This window comes from Nymphaea colorata, chromosome 7, assembly GCF_008831285.2.
Source record: "Nymphaea colorata isolate Beijing-Zhang1983 chromosome 7, ASM883128v2, whole genome shotgun sequence".
Classification (NCBI taxonomy): domain Eukaryota; kingdom Viridiplantae; phylum Streptophyta; class Magnoliopsida; order Nymphaeales; family Nymphaeaceae; genus Nymphaea; species Nymphaea colorata.
In genome coordinates, this window is record NC_045144.1 from 11468350 (window position 1) to 11481851 (window position 13502).

At 39.9% G+C, this 13502-nt stretch overlaps 1 pseudogene; it reads right to left on the reverse strand.

Annotated features, from left to right (window-relative positions):
* Positions 1-31: 31 nt before the first annotated feature.
* On the reverse strand, positions 32-12144 carry LOC116257120 (translocase of chloroplast 159, chloroplastic-like; annotated as a pseudogene).
* Between the last annotated feature and the right edge of the window lie 1358 nt (positions 12145-13502).

Consider the following 13502-nt stretch of genomic DNA (forward strand, 5'->3'; position numbering starts at 1 on the left):
ACACCCTTACATAGACATCATTAATGAGCTATTAGGATATCCAACGACTAGAATTATAGGCACTGGAGAGCCAAGCAGCTCTTTCAGCTGGAGAATTCAGCTGCAAAAAGAGCATAAAAAACTGAAACAAAGCGAAGTCTACAAAAAAAAGGAAGAGACAAAATAAATAAAAATTACAAAAGAAACCTAAAAACTGAACAAAAAGCCTGTGCCCAAGAGATATATATATATTTATATATACATATATATTTATAAAATTTAACACGCTCATGTATTCTCAAAAGAAAACATTCTGATCCCTTCACTGTTTGCATGTGACATCATGAAAGAGTGCTACCTTGCAGTCTATTTTGCCACTATATGCATTTGCATACATGTGAATGCTCACACAAATACATACTATTTTCCTATATCCCCCTTGTGCCCTCCCAATTCTGTTATTTAAAGTCATTTTTCTGGATCAGCCCAGTAAACCCAATCCAGACCCGATTCTAGAACTGAAACCTGGACACTAGCATTACTCCCCCTTTCGAAAAAACCTTGTCCTCAAGGTGTGATGAACCAAATCAAATGTTGACAAACAAAAGTCTTTCCATGTCTGCAGCCAACTAGGGCTATAGCTAATAGTAAAAACATGGCTTGACAATAGCCATGATAGTGTAAGGATACATTTGAAAGTCAGCTTCTCCTGCTCAAAAACTTCCTCCAAGTTGGCATGAGACAGTATTCCTAACAATGGCAAACCAGCTATTGGGTAATTGGGATATGCGTTCTGTTGCGTGAGCCCTGTCATGAGAGATCCAAGGAGAAGGGACAAGGGAGAGAGAGAGAGAGAGAAAACTGCACTCTGTTTTTATTATTATGCCCTAATCTCATATTAAATGAGAATTAGGGTAACACTAACAAATTACATAGAAAGTCCAAGAATAAAACAACTATTAATAAGAGTCGTTCCTACAACTATTAAATATTCAAAAACTACCTAACATAAATGTCATTCAACATGTTCCTTAGCTTTCTTGTTCCATATTTGAAAAGTTGCAGTTGAGGTCTGCATTTGGATTTGATGCAAAAGTTGCCAGCTCTAGAAGATGAGGTAACAACTAGTGGGTAGTACTCTGAAGCAGTCGGCCTTGGAACTTCTCAATTATTTAGTCTAGTGAAATGATTTGAGCAACCCTGGTACCAATTTATGTCGGTTCCATCTAGTAGCTTCTTCCTCGAAGCTATGTCACACGGTACCTGCACGGTACGGGTACGGCCCTGGTGTGGTCAACGCAGCATCAGGTACGGTCAACGTAGCATCGAGTACGGTCAACGTACCCAAGATCGTTTTTGTCCATTTTCGGACTCGGTCAACTTTGACCGAGTCCAAAGTTGTCCAGTTTTTGAGTTGAAAATTAAAAATCCCCCTCTTTTCCTGTTTCCCTTTTCACTCTAAACCTTTCTTGCACATAGTTCCTCACAGCTTTTCATTTAAAGTCTTCCATACAATGTTTTGAAAATCCATCCCTTCTCTATAACTTGAATATTCGATAATAGTGTGAGCCATAACCATAGCGTTGTCAATATATCTTAAAAGTGTGACCTGTTGCTCCTTCTAATCTTGATGATGCGATGGAGAATTAAGAAAGCTTATATATTTGTATGTTAATTACTTTCATACTGTGTTTTAGATCATGATTTATAAATATGTTATTCATTTTGAAATTTTTTGACATATATGTCTGTGTGTGTGTACGGCCGTACCCCCGCACTCAAATTTTTTGAAAATGCTCCGTACCCGTACCCGCACCGATACCCGTACCCATACCTATGTGACATACCCTGGAAGGTATCCTTCTGCTGCAAACTTTTTTCTTTTCTTGAGATATCTCAAATTTCCTCAGACAGTGCATAAAGTTTGTCGTCAAACATATTCAAAAAATACCTCTTTGGTCTCGATTTCTAAGGCAGCTCTCTTTGAGAGCTGACAGCTGCATCCTTCTAGTCCACCATGCTTAACTGTTGTCGTGCACACTGTGAACCCTCTCTCATTCCATCTCAGGAGTCCCAGTCTGGTTGAAGGCGATAGAACCTGAGCAAGTATGAGGAAGGGAAAATAGACATACCTCAGATGGCCAACTTCATCTGCTGCTGGGCTCTTACTTTCACCAATTTTTGGATCATCGGTTGTTATTCTGCTGCCTATAGCTAAGTCTCCTAATTCTTGTTCTTTGTATCGAGAATCCTTGTTTGCTCCTTTCATTGGAAGGATGGGCATCGTCAAAGAGTCAACAAGCACTTTCGTTTCTCCCCCATTGCGCATCTCCTTGATTGCTCCATCTGCTACTGCCAATCTCTCCACGACTATGGATTTGGGTGCAGAAAGTTTCTTCTTGTATAGTAGACAGCGAACCTTATCAAGGAGATTTTCATTTTCTTCTTGTAACATATCAAGCTGCCATTTAAAAAATGACCTTGTTACAACATGGAAAGATATTTTAACAGCAATTAGATTACTTCATGAAGTGGAAATGCATGCACAAAGAGTAAACAAGAGAGAGGAGGGGTGTACCGGATGCGCACGTTGGCTCAGATACCGCTCGTCTTTGATCCTCCCAGTGCTCTTCCGGATCAATGCTATCGAAACGTTGAAGGAGGCATGACGATGCTAAGCTTTAGTTATATGAGATAAATATGAGAGAGAGCAAGAAGAGAGAGAGACTGATGTTTCCATGCTTAGCTGATGAACTCCGCCAATCTCGTCGCATTTTGTTCTTTCGTTCTTCTTCGATATCAACAAGACCTGACGCAAAACTTCCACTGCGAGTGGAGGAAAAGCAAAAACAAGAATGCCAAATTTTAGCGATTATGAGATGAAAAAAGATATCGGAGAGTCAGAGAGAGGACGCTCACCAATGGCGACGCTGAGAACGAAAAGGTCTGGTGAACTCCGTCGATCTCTTTCTTTTTGTTCCTTCGTTCTTCTCCGATATCAGCAAAACCTGATGCAGAACTTCCGAGGCCGAGTGGATGAAAAGTACAAACAAGAACGCTAAATTTTAGCGATTATGAGATGAAAAAAGATAATAGAGAGTCAGAGAGAGGACGCTCACTAATGATGATGCTGAGAAAGAAAGATCTGGTGCTCCGTCGATCTCTTTCTGATTCGGAACCTTCTATCGGTCAAGAGAGGAGAGAGAGAGAGAGAGGGACGTTAACGAACTTCTGGTGCTCCATCGATCTCTTTCTGATTTGGAACCTTCTATCGATAGAGAGAGAGAGAGAGAGAGAGAGCGGGACGTTAATGAACTTCCACTTCCCTCCAATACCTCCAACGATCTTGGTTTCCACTTAAGTCGGTGACGTTCGGTTAACAAAATTTTACATTTTCGGACCCACTTTTTCAACATAATCTCAAATGTGACATCGTGACTACAAGGTATACTGTAAAACAATGACAAAGACGAAAATTTTGAAAAAAAAATTATGTTCTCATGCTTAAATGTGCTTTGCATCATTTATTGATGCCTCTTCAATCTAATTCATATTGGTAGAGGCATTGATGTTATAAAGTGTAGCATAAAATCATTCAGATTCCAAAATAACTTTCAACTCAAAAAATAAGATAAGTATATATATATATATATATATTCTTGCAAAATTTGTGCAAATGAAATTGTTTTAAATATGTTATGATGCACACTTATATACGTTTCAAACCATGGTGTACTGTTTTATTTTGGTCAAAGAAACTCAATTTGTGAAACCCAAACTAGCTTTTCCATGCAGTCAATTGTAAATGAACAAAGAAAATCAGTTTGCGTTTTGGATTTGGAGTTCCAATAGGAACCTATGCCACATATAACTAGGGGTGTTTAAATGCATGGTATATAAGGTGGATTTTTTTTTTTGGGTACGATGGAAGTAAAATCCCACTAACAGACAACCAGATAACTATATATATACATACATACATACATACATACACATATATATATAAACAATCAAATACATGCAAATATATAATTTTGTTAGCATAAGTAGCTTATCCCCATCAAATGTAGATGGCAATAGCATGTCGGGAAGTAGCATGTCGGGAAGTGGGACTTGAATAGAGGGGTGGTCCCCATTCTCGGGATCAGATTCATCTGATCTACTTCTTGGGCACGAACCAGAGAGCTTCTCCGCTTCTCTCCTCTGGCTCAATTCCTCCTTCAATTGCTTCTTCTGGAACAGTTTCACTCGATAGTCATACTCCTGGAAATAGGCCTTCCTCTGTTCCTTGCTCAGCTTAGCTATCTGAGATTTTCCCAAAGGTTTGAATGGTGGAAGCTGATCATATTCTTCTTCGTCAGTATCAGCTTCAGGCAACTCTTCCTCCATCTCAAAGTATGCTTCCTCATGATCTGCAGAGGCAAGACTAGGATGGGATCTTGACTGGAACAATGAGGACAGCAGAAATGGAACCGGTACTGAACGATAACGATGACCACGGAACAAGAGTTTTGTGATGGCAGGATCTTGCGGTCTCAGTAGAGAATTTACTTCTGTTAATATCTTAGAAGAGTAGCATAACAGGAGCAACCGAGGCTGCCAACTCTGCCCATTGGGCAGCACCTGGTGGCCGCGTTGATTCCGTCTGCATGTGGGTGGTTCTCAACAAGCACCACCTGATTCATGAGACGCATATCTCCAGCTGCCTGCCGGATGGAATTCTGAACGGCTTGCGACCTATGTGAAACCAATGTTTCATAAGGAAGTGGAGAGCCGCTGGGACCTTCTGGTGGTGCAGAAGATGCATGAGTGAGAGCCACGTTGACATTGAACCATATGGATGTCCCAAGGTTAGAGGTGATCGACTCTAACAATGGAAGATTATTGGTGTCACGTGAACAGGTGTCCATCCGATCGACATAAAAGATAATATCTGGTGGGAATTTCTTCATGAATTTCTTCACCGACGAAAGAAATTTCCTGTTGGTACGCTGTTCCATAACTGAAGGTCTTAATCCTGGAGTATCAATCACTCGAAGTTTCACACCATCCACAATGCCAGTGGTCACTCGCACCATACTTGTAGCTGGCCGAAAGGCATCGGTTGGAACTTTGTCTTCACCAAATATAGAATTGATGGTTGTACTCTTGCCAACTCCAGTCCTTCCAATGACCAAAATAGTGCAGGAGAAGTCGATCTCCTCTTTGCCATCTTCTTCTAGCTTTTTTGCAGTTTGGAAAGCGGTGTCTAGGCTGAAGAGTCTAGTAGTTTTACTATTCCTCGTTCCTTCAGCAAGAGCTAACCTGTAAAGAACCTGAGCAACAGCCGACTCGTCGAGTGACTGTCCTAATCTGTAGACAAGGCGCAAAAAATTCATCCTGATCATGTTTATCTTGTCATGAAGCTTCTTCTCTTCATCATCCATGTTCTCTGTTTCTGATTCTCTCGTGGCAGAAGAACCAAAATTACCTGCACTACTAATTCTGCGAGGTGCAGACAGACCTAATGCCTGAACTGATGAGTGATGATCCCAAACTGGCAGGGTTTTGAGAGGTGGATCTGGCATTAACATTGCTCGTGGCCTTCAACAGAGCAGTCAGGGTAGCTGAATCAAACAACACTTTATCATCATCACCATATTCTTCTTCTTCTTCACTATCTGCTGCCTCAATGATGTGAGATGCGGTAGACCCGTTCTCAGCAAATCTGACGTCAGAGTTTCTGGAGAACTTCACGAAATTCTCTAACTCCCTGACGAAATTCAAATCGTCACTGTTGTCACCTGTAGCAATTGATCCATCATCAGCATCCAGCTCTTGCTTGTTTCTAATTTCGGAATCATTTGGCCCCTGTGAACTAGTTCGGGGTGACTTATTCACGACCAAGTTCTGCAATTACCCTGGTGCCACCAGCCACTTTGGTCTCTATTGATCCCAACTTCCCGCCATTATCCTCTACCTCCAGAGAGCTCGTGCCAAAAGAACCAACCCTGCCCACCGTAAAAAACTTCATCCTTAATGTTTCTTAATGAGGCACTGCCGTTCATCATCTCTGTGATTTTGAACATTGGTTGTCACTGCCAAATTATAAGTGAAAAACTTGACTATTTTAAATTGTCCTGATCCCAACTCAAAAGAACTGCTTAGAGAATTTTAAAATTTAAAGCTCATAACTTGTCAGTCCAAGTTATTATTTGGACAATCTCATGAATAAGGATGTAATTGAGCCTGGATACGATTCTAGGATTTTGATTTTTTTTCCTGGTTTTCTGTTAGTACCAATTGATCCAGCTATGATTTTTTAAAGTACTTATTGAAACTAACCCGTTTAAATCCTTGGAAATTTATGTTATAAAAAGTAAACTATCTTTCACCAGCGTTTGAATTTTAGAAATTGGGTTTTGAATTTTTTCAACTGTTTAAATGAATTTAACGATGCTGCAAATTTATGCTTAAAAATTTAAAATTTCTCTATGCCTCACCTCTTTTCCATGACCATTGTTCTTATTTCTCTGCAGATGGTCGAAGCTGACCTTCACTTAGAAAATACAGATTTCACACGCTCATAGCACGAGAAGTATATAGGAAAGCATGAGAGATGGTCTAATATACATATATATATATATCATGTTTAAACTTTTAAGGGTGAAGGGTGTTACAGGGCTTTCTGCAACAGATTTCGTGCATTAACATTTCGCACCAAAGGGTTCGAACAATATTCTTCCTACCAACATTTCATCTCCTAAACAATATGAATGTCCTTTTCATTTCCCCTTTTCTTCTATGACAATGAGGGACTCCTATCACATCAAACCAACTAACGTGCTTGATCTGTGAAGTAAACACACGTCAAGCTTCCCCATATACCAACTCTCATACTCACAATTCAAAGCCAAGAGATCTGAGACTCCTTGACAAAGATCAGATGTGCCCTAGGTTCAAGCTTATGAATCATGTTCAGATGCTCATAACCTAACAACCATTTTAATTTTTCATCTAGTGCCATTACAGTAGTATATTTACAGCACCAAGAATCTGCCTCACATGAACAATTTGATCAAATAAGGCAGCAATCAGCTCAGTGCGTCCTGGCTGCCATTTCTTCATGTAGATGAGAGGCAGCCAACCACCAGTAATCGAGCCTTTCAACCATTCATTGCAACTAGATTCAATATGTATCACTAGCTTTGAGACTACTGCGCAGATTCCATGTCATCTAAAGCAAGGCATCCATCCATGGCGGGTGACTTATCGACGTAGATGGATGAACTGCAGATGGAAGATCTTTGAAGGTTTACTGTTGTGGCCACCACCTCACAACTGAGAAGTCCTTTGACATATTGGAAGCCAACCATTTTGACATGCGACACAAATGTACATGCTGCATCAGTTACGACGGAGTAAATAGTGGAATAATTAAGACAAAAGTGAACGTCCACTTTACTCTGCCTTGTTTTAAGTTTCAACTAGGGAACCATGTGATCCTGATGTACGAACCAGCGTTGAGCTTAACAGCATAGTTTTTTTTTACTGGCAAGAATAAGCATACCGCAAATTAGAGGAAAGAGAAACACAATGTAGCCTCTAGCAGGCCACATCTTATTGAGAAATAGATCGGAAAATCAGTTCTTAGATCCCCAAAATCATGTTTCTCATATATACTAGTTCAAGGTTGATCTATGCTCATAATTTTTACTGGGCATCTGCTTCATCTGGATAGAGTAACCTTGAGCTTATGTCCACTAAAAACTTGTACGGAGCAAAACTGATGAACGCTGAAACCGAAGCTTAATTTGCTTACAACTGATCTCAGTTCTACCCACTACCGACCAATCTCAAACCGTATTAATATGAATAAGACATCATAAAATTGATAGACTTGATGCACCTTCTACAGATTGATATCCAATACGAACAACGTGTTCTAAACTAGCAGAAAGTAAGGAGTTAAGAAAGGTAGTGAGGTAAAAAAAAATCCTAAAGTTCAAGTCCCAACGATACTTCGCGCCCCTGAAATCTTCTGCATTCTCATAAGCACAGTGGTCCAGACTCACCGAGGCTTACTCCCCACAGGCAGGTCCACTAAGTAGTTTGGTCCTTGTAGAGTTCCTTGTTATCCAAACCTTCCACGTGAAAAGCGTGAAAACAAACAACAAACCAAAGAAGAAAAGAAATTCCAAATTTAGAGGTGACCAGATAATATCTTGCAGCTGCAGGTAAGGGACAATTTCCCTTCCAGTCCATAACTAGTATACTTTACCAGCTGCAGTACACAGAAGAACCTCCAGACGGAAATCCCAGTACCTATTCAGGCCCAAATCTTACAAGGTACAAAACAGATAATGAGATAACAACCTGATGTACTAACTTCCAGATCATGTTGGCATGAAGGTTAGTGGGATTCCTGTGTCATAAAAACAATTCTGCATGTTTTGTGGCTTCAAAGAAACTGAATGATGGATCTTATTTTCTCAAAATTGATATCTTACAAATAAATATGATGTAAATCACCTCAAACCTACGGATTTTGAGGACCCTCATTAAGAATCTCAATTACAACCATGCTACATCGTTTTCTTTCCTGGACATACAAAAAAAGCCATGAACTATCTGAAAGAATTACATTCTGATATTCTAAATCTATAAGGGATGAATAAGAGGTAAGAGTATTGAAACCTTGCACAAGTAGATGTTGACATAGCTATGAACAGCTACGATGGAAAAAAGCACTTGACGACATGATTGTTCTTTTATATAGGCCCCATATAGATTGACCATGAAATGGATAAACGTATCACCATCTTTCTGCTTTTTTTCAGATTCTTCTTCTCTCCATGATTGTGCTTTGTCAATAACTAAAATTAAACCACCACAAGGAAACCCAAAGAAATATTAACCTGTTTGATTTCTTCTCCCCGTTGCCTTTTCTACATCTTGGAGAGTTGGTCTAGAGGGAACGCAATTTTCTCTCAACTTCCTCTAGTGGTTGTCCAACATAAAGCTTGAGTTCTCCCTTCCTCACCACTTTGACATTCATGAAGCCTGACTTGACTTTTCCATGGAGCTCCTAAAAACACAGGTCCCAAGTTAGTTAGTTTAATGTATCTTGGTTCTGGATTAGATAATGCACATATTAGCTCCCATAAGACTTGAAAATGAAAGAGGAATGTTTCCAGACAGATGTGTGTGTGTGACTTTGTGCTTTTTTGTCCAAGCTTTTAGCCCAAGATTTTGTGTGGCTGTAAAACAATTTAAACTTCATCTAGTGTATGTTTGAAGTACGGATGAAATTGAAACCCAATAAATCCAACCATGTAATGGTTGGACAACCACATAAAAGGCACTCAAATTAGAATGAAAGTGCATCTCTTAATTCAGGTTTTAGTAAAAACTCAGGAAGGGGAAGGTGTAAAGAAAGAACATAACCAATTAAGACATAAAAAAACTTTGATAAAAAATCCTAATAACATAGTATTGCACTTGGAAATCATGAAAATTTGAAAGAAGTATTGGTTGACAATGAAAACAGAAACTAAAGCCGTTGCCATGACGGCATTACCCAGCAAAAACCAGCTTCTGTCTTTCAGTCAAAAACTAGTAGATTATAGCAAAAATGGCCTCTTTGCCACAGACCCTGGACTACCAGCAGACTTGCCTGTAATTTCAACCATCTCCTCATAGCTACACGACTAAAGAAATCATAGATATATATCCACCTTACTTAGACTATTACATGTTAGGAGCCTCTCTAATTTGCTGCTTGAGTTGGATGTAGGTCAATCATACAATCGCAACCTACTTGTGTTTTTACAAAGAAAGATCCTTGTTCTTAGCAAACTTCAGCACAAACTTGAAGGTCGTTTTTATATTTGAAAACGATTTTTAATTTGGTGAAAATTCTACCAGCAACACAGGACAACAACTACAATTCCTAGTCTACTTCAAAAACGATCCTACAAATAAAAGTTCAATGTTCTCCAGTAAAAACAAATGATATTACCACGTCAAAAAACAGAAATAAACACTCAATTGAACAATCACACCCACACCGGGCACTCGTATCCATACCAATGTAACATAAGTATCCATGCAACATGGTATATACTACTCATTCCATTCGTACAAATAACCGTACTTTTGATTAACATAGATGTGCATCTTTTTGAAAGCACTCCTCAAAACCTGCAGCAAAAGAAATGCAGACATAAAACCGATATGAAGCACAATTGGCTGATATGGCCTACATGCAGCTCAACTAAAGTTAAAAAAAAGCCGTGTGACAAAGTTTGCACCATAGGCTCTGAGGTGCTTATTCGCATTGCAAGCAACACCCTTTCCAAACTCCTTGTAACTTCATCTTTTGTCATCCCATTTATTAACAGAAACTGTCCTTTTGACTCTGCATGATCTAACTGACATAAGTTCTACTACCATTTGATAGCTTATGCATGACTAAGTAGTTTGTAATAGAAAGTGCAAGAAATAAGCAGGATCAGGTCCAATAGAAACAACATCAGCAAGCTTATCAAAAGGAACCATATTGTTAGATCTGGATGGTAGCAGTCTTCCTATTAGCTTTCTCACGTATGCCTACACCATCTGTGCATGCCTGAGTCTCCACCAACAGCAGCACAAAATAAAATCAAGGGCGTCTTCCCTTCATCCACATACTGAAGATCTTGCATGAAGGAAGAAAAGAGAACTAAGACCACATTCTGATCACATCCACATACAGCACACAGAAGAAAGTTTATGATCTTATATAGTAAAAGATTATTAATTTTCTTTATGAAAATTGTCAAATGCCAAAAAGAGAAAACATTTCAGCTCACTATTTGTGACAATTTGCGCTGATGAGACAAAGTGACTTGGGCTCGTGAGAAAAGAAGAATGAAGCATGACTAACCAGGAGACATTAGGTTGCAAGAGAGCGCTATCTGAATGGCTGTATTTTGTTTATCACCAATAAGCATCCAAAAGTTGATTCCAGCCTTCCGAAGCAGATCGATTGTTTCAGGAACACCTTCCTGCAATGACATCCAAAAGAAAATGAAGACAATCTATTTAAGTCAAACCAGAAGGAAAGCTCTCGCACGAAACAATACACCCCAGATAAGGAAAAAGAGAATCACCTGCAGACGGTCTTCTATTGCAGCAACTACAAGAACCTCAAGAATGTGTTCCAAACCTAGAATATATATAATTAATAAATAATACAGCACAACAGAAACTTAAATGCAACAACACATGCCAACTAGAAAGAATGCATGCATAATACTCTAGGGAGACCAAAAGCATGGCCAATAGACAAGCCATTGCTAAGTAGGGTCATGTTGGTCCATTCATTGGAACATTCAAGCTTGACAACAACCTCATCTACAGAGCTGTAATTTGGCCCCCAGTGCCTACAAAGAGTTGGATGAACTTCACATACATCCAAAATGTATCATGATTTATGATTAGGTAAAACAAGACATTTGACAATCATAACCTACAATAAAAACTTGATTTTGAAGTACAAGATCAAACTCTCGTACAACATGAATCGGCTTTTCCAAAACCACTGTACATCCACAAGAACACAGATGAGTTGGGCTTTAAACTTCGACATCAGCTGCTTGAATTAGAAAACACTGACAATGTAAAAAAAAAAAAAACTAATGATAGAAAAGTTAAAAGCTAATGACTCTTTCAAACCCTTTCCTAAGCAAACCTTAAAAGAGAAATCAACAAAAATACTGCCTATGGGAACATTTTATTATAAAGGAAACCTTTCAACGGTTTTCCACAGAGGAACCGACTAAGTAAACATTTTTAGTCCACAACCGATGAAAAAGAAAAACGATGGAAAAGAAAAACCAAGAAACGGGTCGACCATGTCGAAGCACACGCCGAAGATTTTTTTTTTTCACATTTCCACATCCGATTCAATCTCGCTCGTCTCATCCGTTTTAATTACTTGTAATATTGAATGAGGACTCATCATTGTCATTTTTGAATATCAAGTGGTATTCCTTCTTGTTGCTTACAAATAGCAGCTGACCCTTCGTTGTCGACAAGAAAGAGGAAGAGCGACCAACTTTCATCCTTGCAGAGAGGAGGAAAGTGGGGGAGAAGGATAGGAGAAAGGGGAGAGAAGGGAACACGATCAGAGAAGTGAGTCATGGTTTCCACCAGGCGCAGCTCTTCATCGGCGAAGCTTTCTACGCCATCGCCGGTGCCAAGCAGCAAGCATCTCAAGGTATTCGGATGAAGCAAAGCTTTCCCAATTCTTGTTCGTTATTGTTTACCCATACTTGTGTTTGTTGTCTACTGAAACCCAACGTCTGGGTTCTGTGTTTTTCTTGGGGGGGTTGTTTTCCTTTGGGGTTTGAATTGGGGGAATCAGGCGGAGAACTTGCATCCGGAAGAGGTGCCCGTAGCACCCAGGGACGACGTGCTCAACTCGAAAGAATTGGTGTCGTTGTCTTCACGATACCAGCTACCCTCTGATCCGGCGACCGGTACTGTGCAAGATCCGGCACCGGCTGAAACCCCAGCTTCCAATCTAGATGCCTTCCGTCGACAAACCGGTCGCGATGCCACCTCCTTCACCAGGTTTGTATCCCGAGTTCTGCGTGTGCCACTTGGGGAGAACGATGATTGTGAAAACCTGCTTTCCTTAATCTTTTTCCGTTTTGCTTACCTTGGGCTTGTAGGTTCTTCACCGATGGAGGTGGAGAAATTGAAGACAGTGCCATCGACATGGAATAATAGGTCGAAGAAAAGGACGCCTAATTTGGAATCGTTGACTGCATGGGGAAGACTTATATCACAGTATCCACAGGTATGTTCCCCGATCCACTTCCTCATTGCTGATCGAGTACATTGTTTTGTTGATTCTCCTGACTTCGGCTGTAGGTCATGTATAGGGAGGTTTTTACTGCCGCAATTTGGTCAGATTTCGGTTGTAGGCATCGGCTGTGTCGGTTGCATGTTGTGCTGATTCATTAACTAACATGGACTTGAGGTCCCTTCCAGGGATTTCTGTGTTTATAAAGTATGGTGCCTTGATTTGAATTATGCTGTCATGCTTGTCAAGATCGTTAGTCTTGTATGCTGTTGCTCTGGACGGGAAATTTGGAAGTCTATGTCTGTTTCAGGCGAAGCAGTTTCCTCAGTTATCAGCTTAATAATTTTTTTCTCTGTACTGGATTCAAGAGTTTGGGATTTGCCTTGTCGCTTGGTCCTATTTCACAGTGTAGAAGGTAAACTCTAGGATTATCATTTGTCGTCAGTGTATGAAAATGAGTTCTCTAAGTGGTGTAGCTTGGTTCAGGCCTTTCACATACCTCTCAAATAGGACGCAAGTCAACATATCCTGCAAATGAACGGCAGCATAAGGTCATGGTAAGGAGTAGGTAGATGACAGAAATGAAGTCAATTCCATTATGCCTCCATGTACGACGACATTGTGTTTGGATGTGTTTTGCTAATGCTGTATTAGTTTGTGGTCAAGAATATATTTTAAGTTCATTTATGGC